A 14,075-nucleotide genomic window follows, 5' to 3' on the forward strand; every position below is an offset into this window, starting at 1 on the left:
ATCGAAAGCAAAGATTTCATGTGGGTGGAGCAGTCCTCAGTGAAGGGTAATGCCAGACATGATATAATGTGCCCTGCCCTCCATGCCAGTTGCAGAGGCCAAGTCAGAGGGTGGCAGTCCTCCTGTCTCATGTTTCTTTGCCATTTCTGGTTTCCCTGGTGTCTGGATTGTTTCCCTCCATGGAGTGGGTGGTTTGTGTCCTAGCATGTCCCTAGGCACAGAAGGTGTCCAGGTGGGACTCTTTCAGGATGAGGCTCCTTGAACTGGTACCAGTGTTCTGCTCAGAGCGGGCTGAGCCTCGCTTCTCCTCACTGCCACTCCAGCAAGTTTGGATTTACTGCTCTGGGAATGGTCTGGGAGGGGGAAAGCCAAGGGGAAAGGGGGATTTAGCATTCCTGCCCATCCCCTTCTACTTGATCTGCACCTGCTTCCCCAGGAAGCCACCTTCCCCTCCCAACTCTCCAACACACAGGGGGAAAATTCTGCCACTGTTTACTGCTCTGAATTTTTTGGTCTTTAAGGATTTAACAAGAGCTGGTTGGAAAAACAGAAGGGCTTTGTGCTCAGAGAAAATAAAGATGAGTGAGGAAAGGTACTAACATATCAAGAAAGAGGTTTCTTATGCAGTAATTGGGACCAGGCACTCTTACTGCCTGTGTAGACACAAAGAACCCCAGGTCTTGTTATATTTAACCTTGGACAACAAGAAAGGTACTGAGATTTGGTGTTCAGTCTACTTAATCCTGTTAATGTAGTTTCTTTCATCACTGTATAGGCAACTGAAAGCAGACTTACACCTCAACCAGCCAAAGCAAAAGGAGTGAGGACCAGAATGGTTAAGCCCACCTGGGCTTAATGGTTAAGCCCAACTGGCTCCCAGTATGGACAAGCTAATGGGGCAACAGAAGGATGGAAGAATCACAGTAAGGGTTAAGGGAGTTTCAAGGACACGTGCACCATAAGGAGCTACATCATGGATGAGTAAGATGTGAGGACACTGAAGGAAGAGCCAGATGATGTGTCTGTCCAGCAGGGAGACACCCAGCCTGCAGGCTCAGTGGGATGGCCGACTCTGAGAGACCCGCCAGCACATCACTGAGATTTCATCATATGTAACCAAGTTCAGACAGATTGGGACAAAACTTTTTTTTTTTAACTGCTTGAGGTGGGATGATAATATTTGAACACAAGAAGTCGACTGTCAAGCTTAGAGACAGAATCAGAGTGGGGGAGCAAGGGACCAGATCATCAACTAGAAGGGTAAGTACTCTTATCATCGCCTAGTGATAGGCAAGATGTGTGTGGTTCTGAGCTCTGGTTCTGGAAGAGAAGCAGCAAAGACAGTGATAAGGATCTCCCAAGTCACATATTCACTCAGGAGAGAACACATCCTCGTCACTTGCATCTATGACCCAAAGGGAGTGCTATTGTGGTGGGCAGAGCTGGAGTCCAGGGTGGAGCTCTCTTAGGGTTCTTGAATTCAAATCAACCTCTTCTTAAACATTCTTCCCTACTCGTGATACCTACATTGTTAGTCCTCTGGAAGGTCGGTGATTGAGCTGGTCATCACGACACGGAAACTCTGACAACAATGTACTCAAGTCACATCGAATCTCCCCAGCTCTGACAAAAATGTACTCAAGTCACATCGAATCTCCCCAGCTCTACTGAAGGCAGAGACCAGCTAGGCAGCAGGGCTTAGCTTACTTGGCACAGGAGCCACATCCCAGAGCGAGTCCACCTGAGTAAGTGCAGAGCCTGACCTCTCCCATGGACAGGACAGGGCACGCTGGCTGATTCAGCCAATCAATGCAGAGGAAATGGGTGTTACTCTAGTACACACCATGAAAATAGCAAGGATGAAGCCCCTTGGGAATTTCCTGGCAGTTCAGTGGTTAGGACCTTGTGCTTTCACTGCCAAGGGTACAGGTTCAGTCTCTGCTTGGAGAACTAAGATCTCATGAGCTGCTTAGCATGGTCAAAAAATAAACAAACAAACAAACAAACAAACAAATAAATAAAATAAAAGCAGGAGAGAGAGAGAAGCCAGACCATCCATCCTTTCTCTCTCATTTCCTTCTGCTGCTTCCAATGGCCATCAGGAGCACAGTGAGGAAGAAACCAGTCAAAGCCAAGACCCATCACTCAGGAAAACACATGCTCACAAAGAAAACACACACACACACTCACTCAGGAGACGAGCACACTGCCTACTGGGAAAAGATCCCCGTTGGCTGCCCTGAAGTTGGTTCATACTTCTACTTCTGCACTGGGTAGTTTGGGTGAGGCTGGTGCTCTGTGATGTTTGGGGGCAGAGGCAGGTGGTTTGTCACACCTGTTGCTATCTGAAGAGACAGCAAGGCAACCTCAGACTGACAGAAAGCTAGAATCTGGAAGAGAGCTCGAGTCCGTACAACCCCACCAGCTCTCTATCTTGCTGTCCAACAGGCTACTGATCTTAGCAATGGAGAGCTGCTGGGTCAGTGTTGCCATTTGCCAACTTGAGGCATTCATAGAAGACTAAGACTTTTACAAATATATATTAAACCATGAACTAAGATCACTGGACGCTGAACGAGATTACAGGTGGAAATAAGGCATACCATGACATAAAAGCCATAAATTCCCAGAAGTTTGAAAGCAAATTTCTTCAGAACCACTCTGCCAAGAGCTTAGTTCATCCAGGGAAATGGGAGGCGCTGGCTCCACCACACTTAGGTGGTAAGGCTCCATCGAAGGAACCTAGATTATTTAGGGTAAGTATAATCATGAATCTACCACCAAGGCTGATGACAGATTAGGAAAGAGAGTGTGAAGGAGGGGTATGGAGTGAGAAGGGTTGAGGAAGGAGCCACAGGTGAGATTTTACTGGACCACACCTCAGCCATGATGGTAGGACACAGACACATACTTATTTGAAATGGAAGAGCCCAAAATGTGCGACATGAAGTGTCTTAAGAAAACAACTGTTATGGCAAAGAATTTGGCAGGGAAATGGTTGAAGATATGAGAGTGGTGAGCGGGGAGAAAAAACATCCAGGGGAAAATAAGGCTATACAGAGATGGAAATGTAATCACAGTGCACTAGTTGACTCTGTGACAAACAACATGACCATAATGATGGACACACAGATGGTCATCTGGCAACATTTATGACTCAGCCAACAGCCAGAACTGAGACGGGCCATCTGCAGTTATAGAATAGAATGCACAAGTTCTCTCCACCTTGGTGATGGGAAATCAGAGCAGGAAGATGGAAAAGTCTGAAAATGACAATGGAGGATATTTGAAGGAGGAGATGTGCACCAAGAGAGGGATCCAGAGACAGTTTCCTCCAGCTTGGAGAACAAGGACTAAGGAATAAGTGTTGTATTGGAGCAAGAGAGCCCATAGAGCACGTCAAACAGTGACAGAGTGGTCTTAGAGAGAGGGGAGAAGAGAGGTGATAAGTGACCCCAATTGTCATCTTCTAAAGTCAGAAGTCAACACGCAATGTCTAGATAAAGTCAAGAAACAGAAATATGAGGAAGCAAGTTATCTATAAATAAGTACCAGATGCAAAAAAATAGCCATGAAGACTGGGACAAGGAATTGTTTTTCCCTGTATGATTTTATTTTCTCTGACTACACATATCCTGTCGTATCAGGGATGGTACAGGGGATTCCTTCCACGACCCACCATGGACACCAGATTCCATGGAATCTTAATCTCATGGTCAGCCCTCCATATCCACATCCACAGATTCAACCAGCTACAGATTGTGTAGAACTGTATTCATTACAGGAACATAAATCCACTCAGACTTGGACCTGCACAATCCTAACCCATGTTGTTCAAGGGTCAGCTCGTTATGCATGCATCACTTTAAAATCTTAAGCTGAAGAGACAAGTGAACAGGAGAGGCATATGGACATCCAAAGGAAGTTCCTAACTCCTATTTAACCTTTCTTTCTCTCAACTAGACCCTCATCTTAACCAGTCTGGTTCCAGAAATTGATAAAGAGCACAGGAACCTCCATGTTTGTAACGGTCAGCTTTCCTCCAGCTTCCACCTACACTGTCAGCAAGCAGTGAGCACAAACAAAAGTCGTGAGGCATATGAGGAAGGAGAAAATGAGCTGGTCTGTCTGCTTTGACACAAGCCTTCAGCCAGATGGCTGTGGAGTGCAAACAGGGGGAAATGAACAGGCGTGAGCTCACAGTTCTGATCAGGCCTCCAGGAACCTCCAGCTCAGCTCATACTCTAGAACAATCCTGAAACACTCCCTAATAAATGCTGACAATCCTGGCTCCTTCCCTCTCTCCTCCCTAGTCATCAGGCTCCCTGAGATGTTCTTCTCCCCACTCCAGCCTCTGCACCAACTCACCAGCATCTCTAAACCCTTACCTCGTTGCCCCACTCTCCCTTTCTATCCCCTGACCCACTAGGGTGCTTCAGGCCGGGGGGTCAACCAATGATGGTCCACAGGCCAAAATCACCCCAATGCCTGCTTTCCCAAGTGCAAGTTCACTGCAGCACAGGAACATATATTTATGCACCATCTGTGGCTGCTTTCATCTGACAACAGCAGTTCTGATAAAGACTGGTGGTCCAACAACCCCTGGGCCAAGAAACACATCATCCACCTCACAACTGGGAGATGCTGTATCTCCCAACCACGTTTGTACATGCAAGCCTCCTTGTCACACCAGATTCTGTACCACACAGCATCACCAATCCTCATCTTCCCATGTGTATGGCACAACTTTGCTGCTCCAAATCCTCAACAGAGCTCCCTGACTGCAGCAGTGTTTTCGCAACTTGAACCCTTCCACCGACCAACCACCTCCACGGATTTGACACATTCAAAGTCCCCCTACTTATGGCTCAGCTGATCTTTCTAAACTCACTTTCCACTTAAGTCAAACAGAAACTCTTCCATCACCACCGAAAGCAGGAAATCATAATACCTGCCATACACAGATGGCAACTCTACAAATCAACATAATGAAAACCCAGCTGTAGCAGGAAACTCGAGGTGGATGCTGGGCTGCTGTTGAAGTCTAAAGTCTGCTCCGTCATTGTTAAAAATAGAAGCTAGAAGAAAGGATGAGGAAGACACCTCAGCTCCAAACTCAACGTGTCCTCGAGATGCAGTCACAAGACCCAAGTGAGAGTGAGAAGGGAATTGACAGGCGGTTCAGTCATACTTCCATACCTATTCATGTTCATATTCCCCCTAAAATCAGCTCATGCCACTCTCCCATCATGCCTTCTGGATCTAAACCCCACTTCCAGTGCCACTGGGAAACCTCCAGCCACCTTAACAAGATACATCATTTCTTGCTCTAAGTACTCAATATGCAGAAACTAACTAACAAACAAAAGTTTGATTCTCAGCTGAAGAGAATAATCTGGGAGAGAGAACGACCCTGGAATTGAAGGACCCTGAAAGAAACAGAATTGTTCTCACTGAGGATGAACCATTTTAGAATGCTCTAAAATTTATTTGAGAGGGTGCAGGAGAAAGCCTAAAGAACACAGCTCAAACTCCACAGAAGAGAACTAGAAAAGTTAGTGCCAGATAATCTACCCAAAACCGCCTGACAAGTTATTCCTCGAGAGGAAAAATTTCTACAGAAAGATCACTTCCGTAGAAATGCTTTTCTCCTCTGAAGGCCTCCATGGAATGTGGGTGCTGGGACCTCAGGGACAGGTTCACACAGTTTAATTTACTATGGTCATTTCTGAGGGCAGAAGAACTGTCCAAACCAAATGTATCTTCTACCCCATCCCAGTTCAGCAATAGAAACTCTCTCTGTCTTTGATTCAGAACTGAAAAAAACAAAACAACAACAACAAAAAACACCTCACACAAATAAGGTAAATTCTCGACTTGGAGAAATGCCTCAAAGCTGCTTGCATAGCCATCCCTCACATCTATTGACCAGCCCAGGGTTCCCTCAAAGATCCCTAAGGAACCACAGTTTGAAAACCACTTCCCTGAACCCCTTAGGCTCCCCCTGAGGAGATGGCTCCCCTCTGCCCCTGTGGAACATGAGAGTACATACAACCATCAGGGGGCCATGTACCAGAGTCTAGCTTAGAGCATAAGATAAAGGAGAGGGTATTTCCCCGGACCCAGAGAGGTCAAGGATCTAGAAACACAGAAAGAGACAGATGGAGCCAAGGCACTGTGTTAAACAGGGCCTCCCCCCTACCCTGCCCCAGGGAAGCTGGGGGATCCATGGGGGTGCTCATCACGGCCCCAACAACACCTTCACGCCCTCTGCCTGGCATGCTCAGGGAGGGAAGGCCAGGCCAGTCAGTGTGGCCTAAGCCCTGTGCCCTTTTCTGCTCCATCTCCCTGGACAGAGAACGAGGGAGGCCCCTTACTCATTGCTAGAGCCTCAGCTTCAAGAACACTGTCAACTCACCACTCTCTGACCTATTCCACTCTCTGGATTTCTACCTTATCCCCAAAGGATGTACAGCTATTCCCTAGTACCCAAGGTGGAGTGGTTCCAGGACCCCCCAAGGATACTAAAATCCAAGGACGTGCAAGTTCCTTATATAAAATGGCCTAGAAGGATGAATACAACTGTGCCTTTGTATCCGACGGTTTCACATTCACGTATTCAACCAAACAGAGATGGAATTTTGGTTGGTTGCATATACACGTGAGAAATCCATGGATAAAGAAGGCTGCCTATATATTATATCATATTATATCAATTCACTTTTATTCCACAATAACCTCTTCCTAGGCAATGATATCAATGAAGTTAAAGAGGTTTGACTTCTGGGATGAATTGATGTTTCTCCCTGATTCACACGAATTAAAATCATAATGACTACAAATGTAAAAAGTGACCAATGTGTCCTCTAAAATAACGTCTGCATGCAATCCATATGGCACCCCTTGGGAAAATAAGAGATTGGATGTCTGTGTCCAATATGGCAGTCACCAGCCACCCATGGCTATTGTATCTACATTAATTATCATTAACTTAATTGAATTAAATTAACCTGAAATACAAGTTTTGGTCACACTAGCCCCAGTTCAAGTGCACATAGTTCAAGTGCCACATGAGGCTGATCGGAGGTTCTCACAATGGGCAGAGGGGATGTAGAACATTCCCATTATCACAGAAGGTTCTACTAGACAACACTTGCCCTCAACACACACCTGGGGAGAAGAAGCCCTGCAGAGACTCTGTCACCTCTACCTGTAGCCTGAAGACAGACAACTTCCAACATCACGGGAATCACCATGGTATTGGGAGGCGGCCACTCTGAGATTCTGCTTGGCCCTAGGTGTGTGGGAAGGATACTCACCAAGCCACTGTCCTTGCATTTCTCCGCTGGTGTCCCCTTCTCTTTCAAGGCGCTGGTTTCCGGGGGGGAGGGGCGGGTGCCTGAGATTCGGAGGAGGTGCCCTGGGATAACTTATTTAGTGTTTCCGTGTTCACCTCGGCGTCTACTTCCTGCTGAAGGGTGGTAGTTGAGTGCAGAGGGGAACAGGAGTCACATATATGCCGAGCATAGTAGTCCCCAGGACTGCGGGGAAACCTGCTCTGTGCAAACCACCATGTGTTAAGACATGCCAACCAGCTCCATCCAGGTTACAGTGTGGACCCTGAATAGCTGGATCAAAGCCTTCCCAGACACAGGAATTCCAGACTGTGTGTGAAGATATGTTCGTTTTTAAGAGTGAGAGAGAAGAGTGGAAAGGTTGGCTGAAAGCTCAACATTCAGAAAACTAAGATCACTGCAACTGCTCCCATCGGAAATGGATGGGGAAACAGTGTCAGACTTTTTTTTGTGGAGCACCAAAATCACTGAAGATGGTGATTGCAGCCATGAAATTAAAAGACACTTATTCCTTAGAAGGAAATTTATGACCAATTTAGATAGCATATTAAAAAGCAGAGACATTACTTTGCCAACCAACGTCCGTCTAGTCAAGGCTATGGTTTTTCCAGTAGTCATGAATGAATGGGAGAGTTGGACTGTGAAGAAACCTGAACCCCGAAGAATTGATGCTTTAGAACTGTGGTGTTGGAGAAGATGCTTGAGAGTCCCTTGGACTGCAAGGAGATCCAACCAGTCCATCCTAAAGATCAGCCCTGGTTGTTCACTGAAAGTACTGATGTTGTAGCTGAAACTCCGATTGTTTGGGCACCTGGTATGAACGGTTGACTCACTGGAAAAGACCCTAATGCTGGAAGAATTGGGAGCAGGAGGAGAGAAGATGAGGTGGCTGGATGGCATCACCGCCATCCAGCGGAGTTTGGGTAAATTCCGGGAGTTGCCGAACGACAGGGAGGCCTGGCGTGCTGCGGTTCTAAGGGTCGCAAAGAGTCGGACATGACAGAGTGATTGAACTGAACTGAACTGATTTAAGTTTTATTAAATCATTCTGGAGATATAAGCATGTTCGTGAAGCAAACTGTACGACTCTTCCAATTTCATAATTTCCTATTTTAGACGAGTGTACACCCCCATGCACTTGCTATCACCCGGTTACAGCATAGTTGAGAGCTTTGATAGGCCACATGGACCACAAATCCTAAAACGTTTATTCTCTAGACCTTCATAAAAAAAGCTTATGAACCCCTGCCTAGAGCTTCTCAAACTTGGGTCATTTATCTACCACCCTTGAAAAATTCAGCAATCCACTGACACTTTCCCTTGTCACATTATTTATGTTATTTGTATTTAAATATATTCTTTGAAGTGGAGACTTCTACTTCTAAACACAGAAATCTAGTATTGGCCATAAATGATCACTAAGTATAAAATATTACTAATGCATATTATTAATCAAGTCTTATTAGGTGGTGTCTCCAGCTACAGTTTCCTGGCCTGGGATCTTCTTGCCGTGCTTTGGAAAGAGATATAAAAGACAGATTAGTTCCAAAGCAGCACTTTGTCCTTCATGTAAGAGCTAGTGATTGTTATAGCTTTGAGTCCAAGATGGGCTCCATGGTAGGGGCTGTCTTGTACATTGTACATTGTGCATTGTAGAATGGGGTAGAAGATGCGTTTGATTTGTGTGTGTGTGTGTGTCTGCTTAGTCACTCAGTCATGTCTCGATGCTTTGCAACCCCATGAAATGTAGCCTGCCAGGCTCCTCTGTCTGTGGCGTTCTCCAGGCAAGAATACTGGAGTGTGTTGCCATTTTCTTCTTCAAAGGATCTTCTCGACCCAGGGTTCGAACCCAGGTCTTCTACATTGCAGGCAGTTTCTTTACCATTTTAGTTACCAGGGATGCCCACATTGCTTTGGGCAGAGACAAATATTGCCCCCAGCAGAGAACCACAGCAAACCACATGAAGCTAAAGTCATCTGGGCTGTCGTTACAAGCTCCATTCACACAAGTGAATGCCGCCAAGTAAACTGGAGGGTAGAGACAATGGTGCCTGGAGACTTGGCTATGTGTCTGCCTGCTACTCTCGTATATGCAAGAGTCACTTGTGGTGAGTGAGTGTGGCAAGTGACCTGTGATCCAGGAGGAACGAAGGGCCCGTCCACCACAGTCGGGGCGAGGGGACACTCCTAAGTCCCACCTGACTGGGTGCAACACTTCATGTGCTCGGGCCAGTGGGCCTTCTGGCAGGGGTAGTCATAGTAGCTGGTATTCCGCAGCAGTAGATAACGGCCTCCTTCTTGCAGTTGGTACACCACAGCTTCCTCTTGGTCTCGGCCACCGCCTGCCGCTTCTCCAGCTCCAGTTGCTTCTTCACCTCAGCAATGAGCTGGTCCTGCTCCTGTTCTAGGCTCTGCCGCATCTCTGCCTTGGTCAGCTCTGCCAGAGGAGGGGAGGGGAGAGGATACCAACTTCATCCCCCATCCCAGGCCATGGGCTCATGCACACCAGGTCAGAAGGTGAATCCTAACAGGTGTGACTCCTTGGGTCCGGGATGCCCTGGTCCTATGAGCCTGTCCAGAGACTCACCCAGCTTCCCTGAGCTCCAACGTATTCATCTGTAAAATGGGCATCCACCATGCTGACCATGAATGTCAGCATGATCATGAACATCAGGTCCTGAGGAAACTGAAAATGTGGCCCTGCGGTGATTCTGCAGGAAGTACTCACATAAAACCTCTGAAAAATATCCACTCAATTAACATTGAAATTTATCATTTGCATAAGCTTGTTTCTCTATCAAATACAGAGTACCTATGATCTGTAGGCACTGTTGTAAACACTTTATAAATATGAACTCTTTTATTCCTTACTCCAACCTTAAGGAGGTGTATAATCCTACAATACCCATTTCACAGATGAGGAAACTGAGGCACCCAGCTAAGATGAGCAGAGCTGGGGCTACAGCTTGGGTATATTTCCTTTTTGATGTGTTTAGTGGCAGCAGATCTAACCTTCCAGACAGGGCATCAGGATTGATCATTGGGCTGACAGGACAATTATCAAACTGCTCAGGCTACTGAGATTTCTCTCAATTTTGCAACAGGTCAGAGATCACAAGCAGAAGCTACCACAGCTGCTGTGATGAATTTGTTGCTGATGTTGGTATTTGGAAGAGAGGAAAACGGGTTTCTGCCAGCTCCTGCTTCATACCTGGTTTCTCCAGGTTAGACTCCCTAGGATGCTGTGTTCTCCCTAAGAGTGATAAGGTGGCCTGGCCTACTTTTGACTCAGTGCACATTTGGGCCTAACTCTAGACATGCCAAGAAGTTCCTATTCAGAACCTTTGTCAGTGGAGGCCAGGTGAGCAGCACTTACCCAAGTTGTATTTCATGTCCGAGAGCTCCTGTTGGTGCAGCCACTGGAGATTTTTTCCCCCCATACAGTTATATATTTATTCCTCGTTCAAATTTTCCATTATTATTTTTTTAATTTTTTAAATATAAATTTATTTATTTTATTTGGAGGCTAATTACTCTGCAATATTGTAGTGGTTTTGCCATACATAGACATGAATCTGCCACGGGTGTACATGTGTTCCCCATCCTGAACCCTCCCCACACCTCACTCCCCATTCCATCCCTCTGGGTCATCCCAGTGCAGCAACCCCGAGCACCCTGTCTGATGCATCAAAAATGGACTGGTGATTCATTTGCATGTGATAATATACATGTTTCAATTCCATTCTCGCAAATCATCCCACACTTGCTCTCTCCCAAAGAGTCTAAAATACTGTTATGTACCTTTGTGTCTCTTTCCCTGTCTGTCTCGCAATTAGGGTTATCATTACCATCTTTCTGAATCCTATATATGTATATGCATTAGTATGCTGTATTTGTGTTTTTATTTCTGGCTTACTTTACTCTGTATAATAGGCTCCAGTTTCATCCACCTCATTAGACCCGATTTAAGTGTATTCTTTTTAATGGCTGAGTAATATTCCATTGTGTATATGTACCACGGCTTTCCTATCCATTTGTCTGCTCATTGACATCTAGGTTGCTTCCATATCCTGGCTATTATGAACAGGGCTGCAATGAACACTGGGGTATACGTGTCTCTTTCAATTCGGGTTTCTCCTTTGTATCTCAATCCTCAGCCTGCGAATCTGTATGGAGACAGAAAGACTTACAAAGTGCATCTGGGTGTTTGCTCTTAATAGGGCTTGGAAGCTCCAGCTATCACGATAGGGTTAATGTCATGTGCTGAGTCAAAAAGCGGGAAGCCTGGTCTCTGCTGGCCTCCCCCAGATTGTTGTCAGTGGGTTAATTCAAATTCATGAGACATTCTGCTTAAAACAAACAAACAAAAAACAAACAAATAGAAGTGGTCCATCTTTTCTAAGAGATGCTCCAGTAAAAGCCATTTAAAGTCAAAAAGACCAGATTTTCAAAATAAATAATAAAGTGAGTGACCTACCTATGAACAAGTTCCATTCCTAGAGCACGTTCATAAGTCCAATTACTTTGTAGAAGCCCAACAAAGTTAGCCTGAGCAACCAACTAACACAATCAGCTAGATAGTACAATACCAGGTACATCACTGCTGCTTTTATGCTTGCTTATGGACATCCTGGGCTTGAAATAAAGATACTGTAATACTGTGCTCTGTGTAGTAAAGCACACAAACCACAACGAAGTGTAGAGGATGTGTGGCGGTGACAATGTACTCCAGGGAGGTGAACTAACTTACAGGATTAAACATGCAAACATTCACGTCTTTCAAAATTCCCAACTTGAAGGTTCACACACAAGAGACTTCAGATCCATTCAGCCCCTCAGTCGTGCCCAACTCTCTGTGACTCCATGAACTGCAGCACGCCAGGCCTCCTGTCCATCACCAACTCCCCAAGTCCACCCAAACCCATGTCCGTTGAGTTGGTGATGCCATCCAACCATCTCATCCTCTGCCATCCCCTTCTCCTCCTGCTTTCAATCCTTCCCAGCACCAGGATCTTTGCAAATGAGTCAGCTCTTTGCATCCAGTGGCCAAAGTATTGGACTTTCAGCTTCAGCGTCAGTCCTTCCAATGTACGCCCAGGACTGATCTCCTTTAGGATGGACTGGTCAGATCTCCTGCAGTCCAAGGGCCTCTTAAGTGTCTTCTCCAAAACTACAGTTCAAAAGCTTAAATTCTTCTGTTCTCAGCCCTCTTATTATCCCAATTCTCACATCCATACATGGCCACTGGAGAAACCATAGTCTTAACTAGATTGACCTCTGCTGACAAAGTGATGTCTCTGCTTTTTAATATGCTGTCAAGCTTGGTCATAACTTTCCTTTCAAGGAGTAAGCATCTTTTAATTTCATGGTTGCAATCAGCATCTGCAGTGATTTTGGAGCCCAGAAAATATAAGTCAGCCACTGTTTCCACTCTTTCCCCATCCATTTGCCATGACGTGATACGACCGGATGCCATGATCTTAGTTTTCTGATTGTTGAGCTTTAAGCCAACTTACATAAAAATACATATGCATACATGAATTAGAAAAAGACCTTATGGTTAACAATACCTCTGAGAAAGGGTGGAGAATGAAATATGAATTCAATCAAGACAATAGATTTTTGTTTTTCTAGGCATCCATTTCACTTTCTTCTAAGAAGACATGTATGTACTGTTTGTAAAATGAGAAAAGAAAAAAGAAAAGTAAAACAGCAAGCTGCAAATTAATTTTTAAAAATAATGTCAAATGGAACGTGTCAGGCCTCTAGGATATAGTGGCCAGGCAACCAAGGGGAACTAAACAAATAAAACAAGAACTATTTTTCTCCTGTCCATGTGGCAAAAAAAGAGCTGGTGCCATGGAGTGCAGAGTAGGGAGGCTCGGTACGTTTCACAGCCTGCCTGTTCTGATATCTCATCCTCTTGGTCGACTGAGGCTGCTGCTGCTGGCTTTGCTGCTGCTTCTGCTGTTGCTGCATCTTCTGCATGTGCCTCTTTTGGGAGGACGTTTGAAACTTACTTGATGAGTTACACACAACCTGTTGCATGGCCAGGGCAGTCTCCTTCGGTAAAACTGGCCTCTGCTTCTTCACCGGGTTTCTCACGCTGCTGGTGGCGGTGGTGGTGGTGGCTGGGCCGTGACCATGCAGATGGTGCTGTTGGTGGCCGTGACCCCAGCCATGGGAGTTTGGGAGGATGAGTGGGTGAGGACCAGCATTTCGCGGGGAGACTGGCTGCCCACTGTTGTGGATGATGGAGCTTCACCTACGACGGAAGCCAACACATGAAAAAACAAAACAGAAAGTAGGCGGGACTCAGGCTGACCTGCAGGGTCTCCAGGCCAGTGAGTTCTAGGTGACCATCCCAGGCTGCCATGCCAAGGGCCTCCACATGAATGGGCACATTTTTGCTTTATATTCTTAGGCCACTTCTTCAGCATGTGCTAACTTCAAATATCAGACACCTTGGGTTACTCAAATGTGGGCTTGCCCACATTTGAGAAACTTGTCAAGGCCTCCGAGGGACTGAGGCCAACATGACCCAGCCCTTGGCCTGGAGTTGCCCACCTGCTAGTCGATGACCCACTGGATGATCAGAATCACTGCAAGTACCTTGTTTTACAAAGTTAGAGTTCAGTAAGCACTTTGAGAAAGACTTAGACAAAGTCCCCTACAGAGAATGCACGCCAAGGAACCAGACAGCCTTCCAGTGGCCAAAGC

At 45.9% G+C, this 14,075-nt stretch overlaps 1 pseudogene; it reads right to left on the reverse strand.

Moving 5' to 3' along the window:
• Positions 1 to 211: 211 nt before the first annotated feature.
• The window catches only part of LOC145537718 (MYND-type zinc finger-containing chromatin reader ZMYND8-like), a 29,165-nt pseudogene continuing 15,301 nt past the window's right edge, over positions 212 to 14,075 (reverse strand).

This window comes from Giraffa tippelskirchi, chromosome Y (assembly GCF_054371585.1).
Source record: "Giraffa tippelskirchi isolate mGirTip1 chromosome Y, T2T-mGirTip1v1.2.pri, whole genome shotgun sequence".
In the NCBI taxonomy this organism is placed as follows: Eukaryota; Metazoa; Chordata; class Mammalia; order Artiodactyla; family Giraffidae; genus Giraffa; species Giraffa tippelskirchi.